Consider the following 17,569-nt stretch of genomic DNA (forward strand, 5'->3'; position numbering starts at 1 on the left):
GCACGGTCTATGCATTCACAAGCAGGCATTCCATTGCACTTCAGGAGAGCTCTTGTTTTAATTGCAAGGTGTACATGTGCATCTGTGGTGTATGCAGTGAAGATTTAAGTTCAACCATGGTTGCACACTAAAGCCCATGCGATATTGAATTAATTTCTTCATGTACATAGTTAAGATTACCATTTGCAATGGAGAATTGTGTGTGTGTGTTGAAAGCTCGGGTTTTTTGCCTCTTTGTTGGTGTATACTGCACTTGCACCTACTATGGTTAAGAGGCCATAAAAAAGGAAGGGGTCGCCTCAGTTTTACCTTGGTTATGTTTTTTGCCTGTGTATGTATCAGTAAATGTTACTGATTTATAAATATAGTACAAATCTTACTGATTCATTGAGACCTATCAGCAGGGATTCTTGGGGGGGGGGAGTATGCATTTTGGGGCAAATGGGAGAGAGTAGAGTAGATTGTGTCATCATAGTAAAACAGCTTAATCAATCTTCGTGATCCAGCAAGAGAGAAACAAATGCAGAAGCAGCTTGCTCTGAGTATAGATTGCCCTGCTTGATCTTAATTGCAGTGAGTAGCAAAGTATTCAGTGGAAAACCTCGCCTCCCCATTTGCACTGAACAATGTGGATTATTTTCATGGCAATAGGAATTTTCATCCATAATACCCATCTCTGTTTGTGTGTGCATTGTTGCACCTGACTGTATTTGGATTAAGGCCATAGTTATTTAAGTGGTTTCTGAGATCCAAGCAACACTTTCGTGAAACTGAGCTGAAAACTTAAGCGTTAAGTATCTGTTCTGTGGTGGACAGAAAAGCATTGTGGGAAAACTTCATTTCGGGCAATGTGCTGCAGATAGACATCGGTAAAAAAAAAAATCTGACTTCAGAAATGGATGTTAAAAAAGGAGTAGTAAGTAGGATAATTTGTTTTCAAGCTTTGCCACATTATCATTCATTTAGGATGCCTGAGGACGGGGAGAAGAAGGCAGGAGTGTGATCACTGCAAGGAGAAGGAAAACCTTAGTAAACAAAGTACAGAATCTCAGAAAATAGTGCCATGTAATAGAAAGTGTGACATAGGTTCAATTACGCTACTTTATGGCAGTACAGCATGGTGTGTTATTGATGATATACTATATAATATAAGCCATGGACATTTGGTCCCTGTTCACTGAATTTTAAGACATCCAGACCTGGAAAAGCTTTTGAAAATTGTCAATAAAAGGAACTGTTCATGCACAAATTCTATTATCGCACTTAGTCTCCTTGCTTCCAGTGGCTGAGACAGGGACTTCTGTGTATTTATGGGGACAGCAGGAGGGTGAAGGGACCATGCAAACTAGGAGGGAGCTACATAAGGGATGCTGACAGTGTCATTATTGCAGGGTGTGTGTGCATGCAGGGGGTGGAGTGACAGGTGTGTAGAACAATTAAGGGAAATTAATAGTGTAAAGTGCCTTTGCTTTTAACTTTTTAATAAACGGGTAATAAATTGTGTTCTTAGCAGTTTTTTCCATTTACATTCTTTTAAAATTTTATTTCCACCCCTTTGTCCTTGAACTGATGTTGCCTTTCTCTTGTTCAACTCCATATATATATATATATATATATATATATATATATATATATATATATATTAATGTCAACATATGTGGCCCTATATTGATCTAATAATTATTACTGAATAATTTTCTGTTGAACACTGAACCATTGGCGTCATATTGTGTAACTCGACTTTTCCTTATCTTCAATACCTGCAATATTGAATATCTCTTTGCCCCGAGCAAGGAAACTTACCTTCTAAAATAGTAAATATATCTCTGTTTTGTAAACACACATTAAGAAAAGTGGATTTTTCCTTTGCGCTGCTAATACTGTCTTTTGCCTGCTCCTTGTTAGTATGGCAGATATTGGTATTGTTCCTCTTCTGCACTTTCTAGCCTTTGAGAATGGTTGGCTCTATAGAAGATAAGAGAGAGCATATTATCCACAGCTTCCAGGGTGCTGGGAGGGAGAAAAGGAGACAGGCTTTCTCGTGAACCTCCTTCATGACATTTTCTTCCCATTCCTCCTTCCCCACCCCATATTTCATTCCACATTTTTTTCCCTTTACATCCCTAGCCCCCAGAGAAGGAATCAAGTTTTGTCTCTCTTTCAGTCTTAAAACTTGCTAGCAGATGCTTTCCATTGCTGCCATTTCTATTCTTTCAGTTTAATAAGTTAGGAGAACATTAAAAAAAATGGAGGGGAGGGAGCTGGCCAATTGGCAGCCCCTAGTCAAAAAATGAACCAGTCTCCATGATTCACCTGCCCTCCACCGTCCAGACTCCCCAGCTCCCACAAACACCTGTAGGGGCAGGCAGGAAACAAAACATGTGAACTCGCATTTGTATGGCGTAGTTTGCACGCAACACTAAGTCAGACCATGGCTGAGTTTCAATGTGCAAGTATTCCTAGCAGGAAAAGATTGCAACCACTTCAGTCTTCTCCTTGTCCTCCTCTCATGCCATGCAACCTAGAGCTAAGACATCATTTGGCTTAGCTTTATGGTTTGTCTCTCCCAGACAGACCGTAAGTGGTAAGCTAGGAGCAAACCTTGGCTCATAGCTCAAGGGTTTTGAGAGGGGGGGGGGCATTGAGACCTACCGACAGGCCATAAGTCTAGGCTTGAACATAAAGCTATGCCAGTAAGCCTTGCTCAGTAAAATAATTACTACAGATTGATTTTCTTTTAAATTGCATTTTTTGTTTTCATTTAAGATGGCACCTTGTATACTTTATAAGCCATTCTTTGCCAGTCTGGGGCCCTCCGTCAACTACAACTCCCACCATCCCTTACCAGTGGCCATTATGGAGGGTCTGAAGGGGTTTTTAGTCCAAAACACTAGGCTGGGGAAGGTTGGTATTGGGAGTCATTGCTATTAAACTCTATTCTTGATGTTCAGCTCATGACGTGTGGCAAGAACTGAAAAATGCTAGGTTGCGCTTTTGAGAGCTCGTTGTTTTGACAGATTTCATTGTGTGAATATTGCCAGTGCTAAGATAGAAACTTGATTCTATTTATTTACAGGCTTTGTTTTCCTTAATGACTAGCTCCTTGTAGGAACCTCTTTCTCACACAGTTCTTATCGAAGCCTTTACCCTATGCTTCATAAAGTTTTCTTCCATTATTCTCGGAGAGATGCAGTCATCAAGCTTGAAATTAAGGTTCCACTCAAACACTGTCTCTTGCCTTTTGCAATATCTTCTTCTTTGCTATTTTTTAGGTTCTTCAAATGGAAAAGGAATTTCATTTATTATTTAGCTGGATGGTGAGACAATGTACGTCATTTTATTGAAGGTGTTTAAATTGTGTAACTCGCCACAGTTTTGTCTTGGAAGATTAGCATATTCCTTTCTGTAGCCAGAATTGATTTTACTTCAGAATTGTCCTGTTGTGCTTCTCATTAGTTTTTTTAATATGGATTTTCTTGCCACAGAGCCTTCCAGATGAACCAAGATTAATTATATATAAGTATCTGATTAAAACAGTAACCAAAATCACCCAAACCCTAAATTGTTGTTCCAGAACATGGTAAGGAGCAATAGTACAAATACAAATGGCCTTTCCCCCCCCCCCTACTTAGTTCTCAATAGCAATTTAGACTGGTATTATGAAATTGGTGGTCACGCCTTATGGAGCAGCTCTCGTTCAGTTTGGATCTTAAAAGTGTCACCCTGAAGTCATATTTGTATGTGTCTTGACAAGAATGATGGTTGTGATAGTAAGCATCTCCTAGAGATTCTGGGAACATCACTGATTCTGAAATTCCAGAATCTAATGCCTTGGAAGCCATTAATCACGGTTGAGATCCGACTGTACCCTACTTTGTATTTATTTCAGAGACCACTTCAGTCCCAGTAATTTTGCAGGCTTTTGACTCATAGTTTGAACGGCTCCATCTGTTCAATAGCATCGCTGCCTCTTGTTATTTCATTAGAGGTTTGTTTTGGGGTTTTTGTTTTTTTAAAAAAATGTTTCCATGTTAAGCTGCCCTGGGCTCTGTTTGCGGATACATTAAATAAAAAATCTTCTACATATCAGCTGTTGAGAGGGGCATTTTACTGGTCAAAACCACATGATACTGGGCAGAACCGTCTCAGGAAGCAGTAGCTCCTCCTTATTCTGGACTAGTCAGACATTGTCTGGAATACTGTGTCCAGTTCTGGGTGTTAAACTCAAGATGTAGACAAATTAGAATGGGTATAGAGGAGAACTGCAAAGATGGTCAGTGGAATGGGAAAAGAGTCCTGTGAAAAAAGATTAAAGGAACTGGGTGTGCTAAGTTTGGGAAGAAGGAAAAAATACCGAGGAACCACATGGTAGCACTCTTAAAATACCTGAAAAACTGTATTGTAGAAGAGAGCAAATACTTTTCTCTGCTGCCCAAAGACCAGGTCTAAAGGGCTGCAGATCGAGGCTTATTAAATTTACTAGCTGACCCGGCCACGCGTTGCTGTGGTTTTTCTTGGGGGGGGGATTATTGATGTCATTTGTGTTTTGAATGGTAATGGTTGCATAACTTGTTTTTGGTTAGTGTTCACAGGATAAAATCACAATATAAAACCACAGAATACACAACCAAAATAAAAGCAGAAACAACCGAATAACCCCCCCCCCTTAAAAAAAAACCCCACACATTTTTAAAAGGCATTGGATGAGAATCAACCCAAGGCCTGGTTAAAGGTGTATAATGAAGGCGCCAGGCCAATCTCCCTGGGGAGAACATTCCATAAGCGGGGAGCCACTGGGGAAAAAAATCCCGTTCTTGTGTTGCCACCCTCCAGATAAGGCACATGAAGAAGGGCTTGTAGGTTCATATGGAAAGAGGCGGTCCTTGAGGTATTGCGGTCTACTGGAAGGTAGATTTTTGTTAAAGTTAGGAATAACTTCTTGTCAGGAAGAGCACTTTAACAGTGGAGCAACTTACCTAAAAGGGTGGGCAGGCTATCCTTCACATTTTGGGGCTGCTCTAGAGACCTCTGGATTTTCTGCATTGAGCTGTTGATGACCTACAAGACCCCAACCAAGTCTGTGATTATGTTAAATACTGGAAAGTTTAAAAAATCCTACCATATATGATCTCTCCCCAGTACACAATCTCCCCAGTATTATGCAAAGAGCTTTCATGTTAAAACCAAAGTTCCCTCGGCATTCCTAAACGTTTACAAACTCTGCATATTTATTGCCGCAAAGTTGTAAATGCATTTTCAAAGTGTGTTTTCAGAATGTATGTAAACTGAATCTACTCAACAGCTATTTTCTTTGTCCCGTACATTTCACAATATTTCCATTTAAATGTAGATTTTGATGCCCCCCTGTCTTGTAATAGAAAACATTTTTCCCCCTTTTCAAATGATAAAAGAATCATCTACTTTAATACAACATTATTCCCTTGAGGGATAGGGTTTGTTTGTTTGTTTGTTTTTAATGCTTTGTTACAGAAGTACAAGAGGATTAAGGAATGTTTGTTTATCCAAAACAAAAAACCCCTCTTAGGGAAGAATCTCATGTTCCTTTGGGGACGGAGGGTAGAGATGGAGGTCTTCTTTTGCAAGCCTTCCCTAGCAGCCACAGAAACTTCTGCTTCTCCACTGTTTGTGATCCAGTGGTAAGGTAAAGGTAAAGGGACCCCTGAAGATTTTCACAGTTAGTGCTGCCGAATCCTGGCAATGTATGCCTTGATAAATAAGGCAAGAGAAAGTGAGACTATTTAATAGGCTAATCTTGCAGTTCTATACGCTATTATTTGTAAAAAAAAAAAAGGCCCTTTTGAATTCTGTGTGATTGACTTCTGAGTAAACACACATGCAAGCAGACTTCAAGGCTGCTTTCAGTGCTTATATACTTTGGAGCTAACATCCTGTTGAACAAAAAGGGACTTACTCCCAAGTAAGCACTTTTTGGACCAGACCGCAAACTGTGCCAGTAACCTACAGTATATTTTTGTTGTTAGGCTGCTTTTCACCTTTTGGGTGTTAAATATTTCTGGTAGTTGTTTTAAACCAGCTTATTAAACCATGAGATTTTTAGTGGGGCCCAAAGGTGCTGCTTCTGAATGAAAAAGCACTTCCACTTATGTAAGATGTGCCATGATTTCTTCATTCCCTCTACAGAACTCTGTGGCCCACTTCAGACCTTTGAGAGGGGTTTCTAACTCTTAGCCAACAATGCCCTATTCAGCAATTGTTGGACTACAGCTTCCACCAGCCCTAGTCATCATGGCCAATCGTAAGAGATTATGAGCGTTGTAGTCCAACTACGACTATTACTAGAGGGCACCATGTTGGCTTATCCTGCCTTAGGAGTCTTCTCAGGGGCATGACTGCTGTAGTCAAAGTGGAGGGGACAATCTGTCATGCTGATTTGGATTCAAGTACATGCCTCGATTGTCATACTTTGCGTATTTTGTTGTAACAAATATATATATATATATATCAATACAGAACCTTTTTTTTAACAAGAGTTCTAAATTAGGGAAGGAGCACCTGTGAACTTCCAGTTGTTGTTGGATTCCGTATTCCATCTGCCCTAAGAAGCAGGATCAGAGATTATGTGAGTTTCTAGTCCAAGAATATTCAGTGGGTCGCAAGGTTCCCCATCCTTGCTCTAAATGCTTTCCTAATTCTCCAAGCATTTTTGTGCTGCTTGTAATTCAGCTCAGCTATATGTTTTGAATTTCTGAGAGCAATGACTTGGATCCTCAGATCACAGTTTGAACAGTGGATATCGAAGCGAATGTCACCATTTTGCAAATAGCTTATTTGACAGTTGCAACCTGTACCTCTCTTTGTACCAAAATCCCTTTTTCGGCTCCCCTCGCCAAGATACTGTCACTTATTGTTCTCATGTGCATTTATTTTGTTAGGGTAAATAAATGACAAGTCATTGTTGAACTTTAATTTCTTTTGATTTATCACAGTTAATTTCATTTATTCTTTATTTCATTTTCTCTTCAGAGTTTTTTTTTAACTCAAATACTATTAAAATTGCAATTTATAAAATCTTTTGTTAATGATCGTTTGAGTGACTCATTCGTAATTGGTTCTTTTCAGCTGAAAGCAATTGCTTAACAACTCTTAATGATATGCAAAGTGAAATGCATGTTTTGTAAGTTCCCAATTTGCCACATTATGAAACATTTTGTGCACAAAAATTTGGCCTCTAAGAAGCTTCATAGAGTTCTGACTGAAGCTGTTCGTATTTCATCGTAGTCTATTACAATGACCGCCCCCCCCCCCCAGAATAATAGGGGAATTGGGGCTTGTGATGGAAGGAGGAGGTTGACTTCATGATATTCTTGCGGAGAAGGTAATAATATGTGGAATGGACGAGGTAACCGTTAGGTGGATTTATAGCTGGTTGACTGACCAAACCCAAAGAGTGGTTACTAACGGTTCCCTGTCATCCTGCAAAAAAGTGACTTGGATAAAGATACTGAGAGGATGCTCATCAAATTTGCAGATGACACAAAACTGGGAGGGGATACCAATGCCACAGAAAACAGAATCAGGATTCAAGATGACCTTAACAGATTGAAAAACTGGGCCAAAACAAACAAAATGAGGTTCTACGCTTAGGCAGGAAGAATCAGCTGCACAAATTTAAGATGGGGGACACCTGGCTTGCCAGCATGCGAAGAAGATCTAGGGGTCTTGGAGGACCACGAGCTTAACATGAGTCAACAGTGTGATGCAGCACCCCCCCCCCCAAAAGCCAATTCTATTCTATGTCATTAAAAACATAGTGTCCCCATCAAAGGAAGTAATAGTCCCATTCTATTCTGTCTTGATCAGACCACACCTGGAGGGCCACAATTTAATAAGGGCATTGACAAGCTGGAATGTGGGCAGAGGAGGGCGACCCAGATGCTAAAGGGTCTGGAAACTAAGCAGGGAGTTGGACTAGATGACCCTCGGGGACCCTTCTAACGCTACAATTCTATTATTCTATTCTGTAATTCATTTGCATGCTTATATGGAGGTTCTGCACCAAGAGGGGGAAACCTTTGGCTGTCCAGATGTTGTTGGACTGTAGCTCCCAAGAACCCTACCCAACATAGCCAATAGCCAGAGATGGGACTTGTAGTCAAAAAAACATGGAGGGCCCCAGGCTCTCTACCCGAAGCTCTTTGGTTCTTGCTCTTAATTTTCTGTGTTACTATATGTTTCACCACCACCACCACCAATAATTTTAGCGCAGTCGCCTACAGAAATCTGATCCAATAGAAACAAAGTTTTATCTCCCCTCTCTGGCAGTTATCAAAACAAAACAATACCATTTGGTTATTAGGGTTGCTACAACATAATCTGCGTGCCTCACTTAAACAATGGGTTGGGTCCAAGAGTGCCGTTCTGCATGTGGAAGGCATCTTCTCCTTGCTTTAGAGTTGTTTTAACAACTCTCGTTAGAGCACTAAACCCACAAATTCTTCAGCTTGTGCAGTTTCTGGCACAAGTCAAAGCATGAGAACTGATATAGAAGCTACTTACCGCGCTGCATGAACTCTTGCAGAAGAGTCTGCGGAACAATATAGCAGCTATTTTACTTCTGCACACGGATTTTCAGCTCCATTATCAGAGAGCCCTGCTTATTTTTTGTCTTTTAAAAAAGTCCATACTAGAATGCAAGAAACGCTTTTCGTTGGAGATGCCTGCATTGTGTGCAGTTGCATGAACTTGCAATGGTGGGAGCACGAAAGGCCCACAATTTATGAGACATTAACTTTATTTCTGTATCGGCACCAAACAGAGAATTTATTTTATTTTTTAAAATTAGGCATTTTTCATTTTATAGATGGATATTTTTCTTCTACTTATGTGTGTCTGAAGCTTGGTAAAGATTTGACAAAGTGAGATTCTAATAATTAGGTTTCATGATGTCAGTTGTTTTCTTTAAAGTATCAAGTTTAAAAGTATCCTGACAACTCTGTTATGGACATGGCCATTAAAACCTCTAGTTTGTAGTGGTACGTTGAATGCAAAATCTTTTACCATTACGGAACAGTTTAGTGGGCCCCTTTAATGAGCGCTATATATTTAAAATGCCTATTTCCTGTCTGAAGCTAGAAAAACACTAAAAAGAAAAAAAGGAAAAGCTAAAGACTGAAAACTTCTGCTTTTGTTTAGTCTGTGGTAGAATTATTGATGTTGCTTTCATGATCAATGATTGATTTAAGAGTATTTTTCTTTGTATTGTATTCAACATTGATTCCTGTAGCTATAGTTCAGTTATTTTGAGCATTGAGTGAGCTTTTGTTTGGCCTGTAGGCCTATAGAATTCACCTTGTAACATATGCTTAGATATAGGCCTTACACCAAGGACCGGATTCAAAGGACCATTGGGAGAGCATCTATGTATAGATAACTGGGAATCCTCAGCATTGACCCAGAGCAATAACATTAAATGTTTTATACAGGAGACAAGACTTTATACATGTTATTACATGGCCTGTGTGCGTTGAAAAAATTATGCCTACTTAGAAACAAGAGAAAGTTGCATGTATGACATTTCCTGTATGCATGGCAAACCAGAGCAGCACATGGAAACGCTGTTTACCTTCCCGCTGTAGCGGTTCCTATTTATCTACTTGCATTTTGACGTGCTTTTGAACTGCTAGGTTGGCAGGAGCTGGGACCAAGCAACTGGGTGGTATGTGGCCAGAATTAAAAGGGTGGTAGTTATTAGGCAGCAGGTTTTCCATCCATGAAATAGAAAGTAAATGTCCATACCGTTTGATCAAGAGAAGTATAAATACTTATAATTTGAAAACAGAGCAGTAGTAGGTCATAAAGCAGGAGTACAATATCTGGCTTCTGGAATTATACTGGTGGTATACAGGATTGCATCTGTTTGGACCCAAGTGCCAGTGAGGGCCTAGTCTGCGAGACCAGTAGGAACTCCACAAGCATAAATACAATGCATGATTTCTTGTAATATTTATAAGGTTTAACCTTTGAAGTCATAAACCTCCTCCTACAGTCCTGTATGAATCGAAAAGCAGCCTCTAACTCACAGATGGGCAATCATGATACAATTTTTAGAGCTTTAATATTGTGAGCAGTGGAAGTATGGATGAACCAGTTGCAATGAGTAAAAATGGCTTACTTCCTATTTGTTTAAAAACCCCTAAAACTGTTGGATCAAATTGCCTTCACAGAGGGACACCACTGGATGCAACTTACTGTCCTTAGGCTTTCAATAGTGAGTCTTGGGTCAATTTTCTGTTGCAAGAAAATCCAGGCATTTCCTACATGAATAAAGCTACTTGATATAACCTATATTATGACACTATAAATTTTGCCTATATGACATGACATCATTCAGTATCTGCATATATACAACATCATTGCGCTTTGTGCATATTTGATTTTCATCTTCAAAGTTCTGCTTGCCTGAGTCATAGTCCTGTTATGTCATGAATTCAAAATAATAATAAAAATCAGAATCTCACATATCAAATGTCAAGTAAGCAATGGTTCATTTCATTTAGGTATTTTTGTACTTCCTTACTTCAGGAGTTTTGTAGCAGCAGCATTGAAGTGTTTGATGCCTTCTTGCTTATTTTCGGCTGGAATTTTTGTCTTGCTTAAAGATATGAAGTGTGCGAAAACCAACTTATTAAATCAGATCTCTCCTTTGTTTTAAAATGTTGAGACACCTGGTCTGAAATGTGAGCCAAAGCAGGCCTGAAGACTTGTGAGGAGAGGCACCACCTTAATCAACCACATAAAAAGGAATATCAAAAAGTAAGGATAGTGGCATACAGAGAAAAGTTGAGAGCCCCATGCTCCTCCTTCATTCCAATTAAATATCCTTATTTTAAAAACTTGAGTGTTTTCCTAAAGCCAAATGGTGCTTGTCTTGCCAGTTCATTTTTTCTGTTGATAATACATTTTGTCCAGCTTGCTTGGCACACATTTAGATTACTGAGTTTGTGTTGGGTTTCACGTTGAATATATGAAGGTCCCTTATGCTGAGTCAGGCCACTGAGTCATCCAGCTTTGCACTGACTACTCTTGCAGTTGCTCTTCAGGTTCTCAGGCGCAGGTCCAGTCATCTGATGTTGTCAGGGATTTGAACTTTGAACCTTAGTTATGCACGGGGCTGTGGCCTTTTCGAGTAAATAGCAGTCTTTCAAACAGTAAAATAAGCATTTGACATTGTGTTCTTAAATTCCCATAGAAGTATTCACAACTTAAAAGTGACAACTTCCAACCCCCTCTGATCTTATGTACTTAGGACGACTTGTTTCCAGGGTCCCAAATTAGAGCAACTTTGCATTGCTCAGAGTCACATGATCGGCATACTAATTTTGTGTTCATGTCCTGCTTGGGCTGCCCATACGCATCCGTTTGAGCACCTTGAGGATAAAATGCTGTGCTAGGTAGGCCTGATCCTGCAGGGCTCTTACATTCTTATTCTAAATTTTTGCTCTTGCCAGGAATGCACGGTGATGGCAGAGCGCTGAATGCTTGTTGTACAGAACTTCTCACGGCTGGAAAAGATGGGTTTCTTAGATTCTTGTGGTTCTTTTCTGAGAGCGCATTGATGCTCCCCATGGAGATTCCAGCTCAATTCATATGAATGCAGGACTCCTCCTGGTCTATAGGACTGACTATTCGTCTCCAAATCATAGTTCTGTGGTAGCGCACACAGTGTACAAGGTTCTAGTTTCAGTTCATGGTGTGTCTCATGAGAGTGTGAAGTCAGCTCCTGCCAGAGGCATTGACAAGCTGATGTCAGTCACAGCAACTAATACCAGTATGTGGAAAACAAAGAATGATTGGCAGTGCTTGGAGCAAAACTGGGTGTTTATTCATTTGACAAAGGCTTACCTTTTACTTCTAGATTTTTCTAATTATATACTTGGATTCCCCCCCCCCAATCATTTCACATCAGATGTATTTCTCCCCTGAAACTGAGAAACAGGGCTTTCCTAAATTTCCAGAAAGTATTCCATTTACTCTCAACATTGGTTAGTAAAATACTAGATGTGTGCCAGGACACAGTCTAATAAAATATAAGGAAAAGGGATCTATGACTACACACTGCTCGGTATAGTTATTTCAGCCCATCGGGATACATAGAGAAGTGGGAGGATTACAGGCCCTTTAATCCAAACTCCCCACAACCCAGTGTAAGAGGAGTTTGGATTGCATCCTAAACTTGGAAAACAAAAGGTGGATGAATTTAAGGTACCGGTAATCCAATTCTACTGTATCTGTTTAGTCAACATGCTGACTTGTGATGTCAGGAGATACAGAGATAAAGGATCAGCGCGTGTGGGAATGCTTTGGAACCACAAACAGTTTGGTTTTGGAAATTTTGAGTTTGAGGCAGCCATGAGACATCTGAATAAATATAATAGGTGGAGAGCCAGACTAGACAGTGCAAATGTTGAATGTGTGTTCTTAGGTGGTTTTTCTTCTGCCTGTCAGATCAGAATCATCAGAACGTAGAGCATAATGAAGTTGGGTTGGAAGGACCAAGGCAGAATAGAGACCTATACATTAGCTAGCAAGATAATATTTGCTCTTGACAAGGATGCTTTCAATAGACTGCAGAAAGAGGAGGGCGTATAGTTGGAAGCAAGAGAGTCAAAGTGTATACGGCATGTCTCAGTTAAGGAAAGAACGGTATACAAATCAGCCAGTGGTTAGAAGATTCCAGGGATAGGTTCTCCATCCCATCCAAAATGGGGGAAGAACTTGGAATGTTTGATAAGGAGCGAGCTGGGGATGGGGAGAGTTATAAAAGGAGAATCATGGTAGTGGTTAAGATGGAGTGGGGTGAAAGGGGAGAGTAGCTGTCTTCTCAGAGAACAACTGATGGGGAAGGAGGAAAGGACTGAGAACAATGGAGGAGAACGAGGTGAGTGCCTCAGCAGAAAGTGAGGAAGAGTTAGAATGGTAGACCTTAGATGGAGAAGATAGACTGGGTGTTAATTAGAGTGGTGTAATGATGTTGCTTTGATGGGGAGGGTAGCATAGGAGAGGAGACTAGGCGAATTGCGCTCTCCTTTATTTATACTGTAATTAAATTTTGAACATAAATATCCAATTTGTTGGCCTAGTAATTTTGTTTGCCAATCCTAAACCTTGTTTCAAGTGTGTGTGCTTTTTATTTAGAAATAATAATGCACCCCTTTGTGAGATATTTCCTAAAGTAGCTTGTATTTTTGCAAGTATAATCCTTACTTCCCCCCAGTGCATGTTCAATTTAATGGTGTATTGGCATAGTAGCCCATTTTTCTAATTGCTTTTTAAAAAGCGATAATTTGACTGTTGTATGTAGCGGTTCTCCAAAGATAGATATTATTAAGGTGATGAACAGCTCTGTTTGGCTTTATGCTTATCAGTAACCTTTACTCATAATGTGATATTGTCTGAATGTCTTATTTTGTTCAGCTTTCCCTAGCCCTGATGAAGCCTTAGGCTGCTGTTTCTTTGAGTTACTGATAATTTTTTATCTGATTAACTGACACATTTAGTTGAAATCAGACACAGCCCTTAGGCTGGGCATGGATTTAATTTAAAAAGTATCAAAGGTTTGCACTGTGTGCTGTTTAATCATCATGTTTATCAGGCAAGGAAAAATTACCGGAAGGACCATAGGGAGAGGGTTATCTTAAGGAGCAGTAGCTTGGGAAATTGACAATAACTACAAGGTAATTTACTGCTAACTTTCACTTTCATTAATATAACATTTCCCACTAATAATTACAGTGCATGTAATATACTAATTAAATGGAAAGCATTATCACTAATTTTCTTCTTGCTGAACTCAAGGAATTGTGTAACAAGAGGATTAAAAAGCATGTGTAGTTCTACTGTGTTTAATCCACTAGCAAATTGGGCAGCCCGTAGAATTTTGTTATTGCGTTCAGTTACTTTCTTATAGCAGTTCTTATGGTCTCTATTTTGGAAGTCTTCCTATTTTATATTATTTGGCAGCAAACCATTGAAGCTCAACCTGGAACCTATGGCTTATAACAACTATAGCTTGGCTACAGATACCCCCTTTTGAGAATGAAGTGCTGGACAGAGTGGTAGCTGAGAAATTGCGGGGGAGACCCGGCCAGATGGGTGGGGTATAAATAATAAATTATTATTATTATTATTATTAAAATTAAAATTAAATTACCTAGACTGAATCAACCTTTGTTGCCCTGATGGACTTTCAATGGGAGGCTGTGTTTTGGCCCCATGGTCTTCCTGCTGGCGTGTAGTCTAGGGTACAGTATTGTCCTTGGTGCTATTTAATGGAAAAGTGAGGCCACTGGGTATTTTCACTCAACGTTCAGGTAAAGGACAGGTAGAGGTTGGCACACAAAATACTATATGAACAAGTCAAGGTGGCAAAGCTTTCAGAACTCTTCATACAACCACTGAACAGTTATGTAGTTACAATTTTCAGGGAGGAAGACATGTTAACGAGCTGCAAGAAAAAGAATAGACTCTTGTGACAAATTAAGTATGTTCTGGTTATCTCCCTCTTAGACTACTTTAATGTGTTCCATGTGGGACTATATTTGAAGGTAACTCAGAAACTACAACTAACCCAGAATGCGGCAGCTAGACTGGTGACTGGGAGCGGCTGCCGGGACCATATAACACTGGTCCTAAAGGATCTACTTTGGCTCCCAGTATGTTTTTGAGCACAATTCAAAGTGTTGGTGCTGACTTTTAAAGCCTTAAATACCTGTATGCCTGAAGGAGCGTCTCCACCCCCATCGTTCAGCCCGAACACTGAGGTCCAGCTCCAAGGGCCTTCTGGTGGTTCTCTCACTGCGAGAAGTGCAGTTACAGGTAACCAGGCAGAGGGCCTTCTTGGTATGTATGTAAGCAAGAACCATAGAGCTAGAAGGGACCATGAGGATCATCTAGTCCAACCCTCTGCAATGTAGGAATCTTTTGGCCAACATTAACACCCAATGCAGGAATCTTTTGCCCAACTCCCAAAGCCCTGAATTAGAGCCTCTTGTTCTACTGACTGAGCTATCCCTCGTTAATGTAGTGGCACCCTGTGGAACACTCTCCCATCAGATGTCAAGGAAATAGACAGCTTTATGACTTTTAGAAGACATCTGAAGTCAGCCCTGTATAGGGAAGTTTTTAATGTTTGATGTCACATTGTGTGTTTATGGTCTGTTGGAAGCTGCCCAGAGTAGCTGGGGCAGCCCTGTCAGACGGGGTACTACTACTACTCCTACTCCTACTAGCCTACACTTTTGTGGGCTTGGTTTTCAGTCGCTATCCATGTTGTCAGTACTTTTGAGGCTGGCATCATGGTACATTTGATTGACATCCTATGCCCTTATAAAATGTGGGGTTTGGGTGTGTGTGTTATTGTTTTTATTTTGATTATATAATCTGATTATATATTTTGATTATGTATTCTGTGGTTTTATATTTTGATTTTATTCTGTGAACCACCCTGAGACCTCCAGGTATAGGGCAGTATATAAATTCTAATAATAATAATAATAATAATAATAATAATAATAATAATAGATACAGGAATGTATCCTTTCATAACACTTTGTCCACACAAGATAATACTATGTCACTATGGTTACTGTTCTGCACATTCACTGCTGCTTATCTGAAAGGGTTCTGCTCTGTTAATTTTGAACTGCATGCTGCATCTTTGTTTTGAGGAGATCGCATTCAAAGGACCCTAGCTGCAGCAATCAAGCAACCCTTCATACCCAAAACTGCATTGCTGTGGTGTTACCATGATGACTGCGGAATACTATGCATTTAACTTAATGGTACTAGTGGTTAACGAGTAGGACCCGTGTGTAACAATTTAAGATAATCCTGTAGATATTTATCATGTGCGTTTAGCCGCCGCTGCCTTAAGCACTACAGTCAAGTAATGAAGACAATCACTACTTAATGCAATGCCTGTTTTTTTTCTAGTTTAGAAAGGATGGGTTTTTTTCCTTAAAGAGAAATAGACTTTTAAACTTACAGCTCATTTCAAAATGTGTTGTACTAGGTTTTTAAGACACTATGGTTTCATTCAGTGATGATGAAGAGACTAATATGGCTACATATTTATTGTTAAAATATTACTAGAATGGATAGATACTGGAGATGCAATAGATAATGACTTACTGGTATTTAAACATTGTGATTGCTGTGGTCAGCTTGGGGTGGGGAGATAATTTATGTAGCATAGCTCAGGGTTGGCAAACTTTTTTGACTCAGTGGACCAAATTTGACATCTGGGCAATATAGTTGATATGTTGGCACCTGTCACTCACATAGTGCCATTGAAGCTTAGCTGGATGTTAGCAATGTAATGCAGAATACATTGCCCTCCTGCCTAAAAGACATCAAAGAACAGGCTTATCTAACAACTCCTCTGGGAGTGAGCTAAACAATTGGGACACCAATCCTGAAACTTTCCGGTTTCAAGTCTTTGCTTACCACACCTCTCTAGGCAGTGGAATGCAAAACAGGGCATCTGAAGATGAGCATAATTGATGGGTAGGTTCATTTGAATGCCCTGGTCCTGGGAAGTTTAGGGTGTTATACCTAATGACCATCACTAGGGCTGGGTGATATGTGGTTTTCAGCATTGTGATACATCACTAGCTAATCATCACAATATACTGATATATCACAAAGTCTGAAATAAGAATGGAGCTATCTAGAAGTATTGGCTGGCTTCGTGGTTTTTCCTATACAGTGGTACCTCGGGTTACAGACGCTTCAGGTTACAGACTCTGCTAACCCAGAAATAGTACCTCGGGTTAAGAACTTTGCTTCAGGATGAGAACAGAAATTGTGTGGCAGTGGCGCGGCAGCAGCGGGAGGTCTGTACCCTGCAGTGGTACCCTGGGTTAAGAACAGTTTCAGGTTAAGAACGGACCTCCAGAATGAATTAAGTTCTTAACCCCCGAGGTACCACTGTCTTGTCATTTTTGCCACTGCCTACTCTTGTGATTTGCTGCCCCTTGTAGGAGGCAGGGGAGAGCTGAGCTGGCGGAGTTAACAGGGGCTGCAGGAACCAAGAGAAGCTTGGGGCTGGCTTCACGGTTTTCCCCACAGTGTGATTTTTGCATAGGACACACAGAAATCATGATTTGCCATATACTGCCGGGTCAAAAATTATGAAACGGGTATTACAATATGAACTTCAAACTGATTTTGGATGATATATTGCTATGTCGCCCAGACCTAACCAGCACTTTGAAATGGGCCCAGAAATAAAATTGGAGATGGTCCTAATTAAAAAAAAAAAGACTGGAGTAAGATGTTTAGAAAAGTAGATAGCAGAAATTCATCTAGCTGCAGCAATGTTATGGATATCAGTAGCTCCCAATGATTGCAAAGGCCAACATTTTTATGACTTATAGCTCTGATATGGGCATCATTTGTATGTAGGGCAATTGGTGGGATAGGTGGGCAGAGTTGTGTCTCTGTGTCCCTGATTATGGGCTTCATTTGTCATGTTTTTCCCTTTTCATACCTAAGGCTGAGTGAAAGTCAATACAATCCATTTTATTGG

The 17,569-nt window shown here is 40.0% G+C and overlaps 1 protein-coding gene across 2 annotated transcripts in view; it reads left to right on the forward strand.

Annotated features, from left to right (window-relative positions):
• The window catches only part of DPH6 (diphthamine biosynthesis 6), a 233,007-nt gene that overhangs the window by 27,051 nt on the left and 188,387 nt on the right, over positions 1 to 17,569 (forward strand). The window lies entirely within an intron of this gene.

Source organism: Zootoca vivipara, chromosome 1, assembly GCF_965207765.1.
Source record: "Zootoca vivipara chromosome 1, rZooViv2.hap1.1, whole genome shotgun sequence".
Taxonomy (NCBI): Eukaryota; Metazoa; Chordata; class Lepidosauria; order Squamata; family Lacertidae; genus Zootoca; species Zootoca vivipara.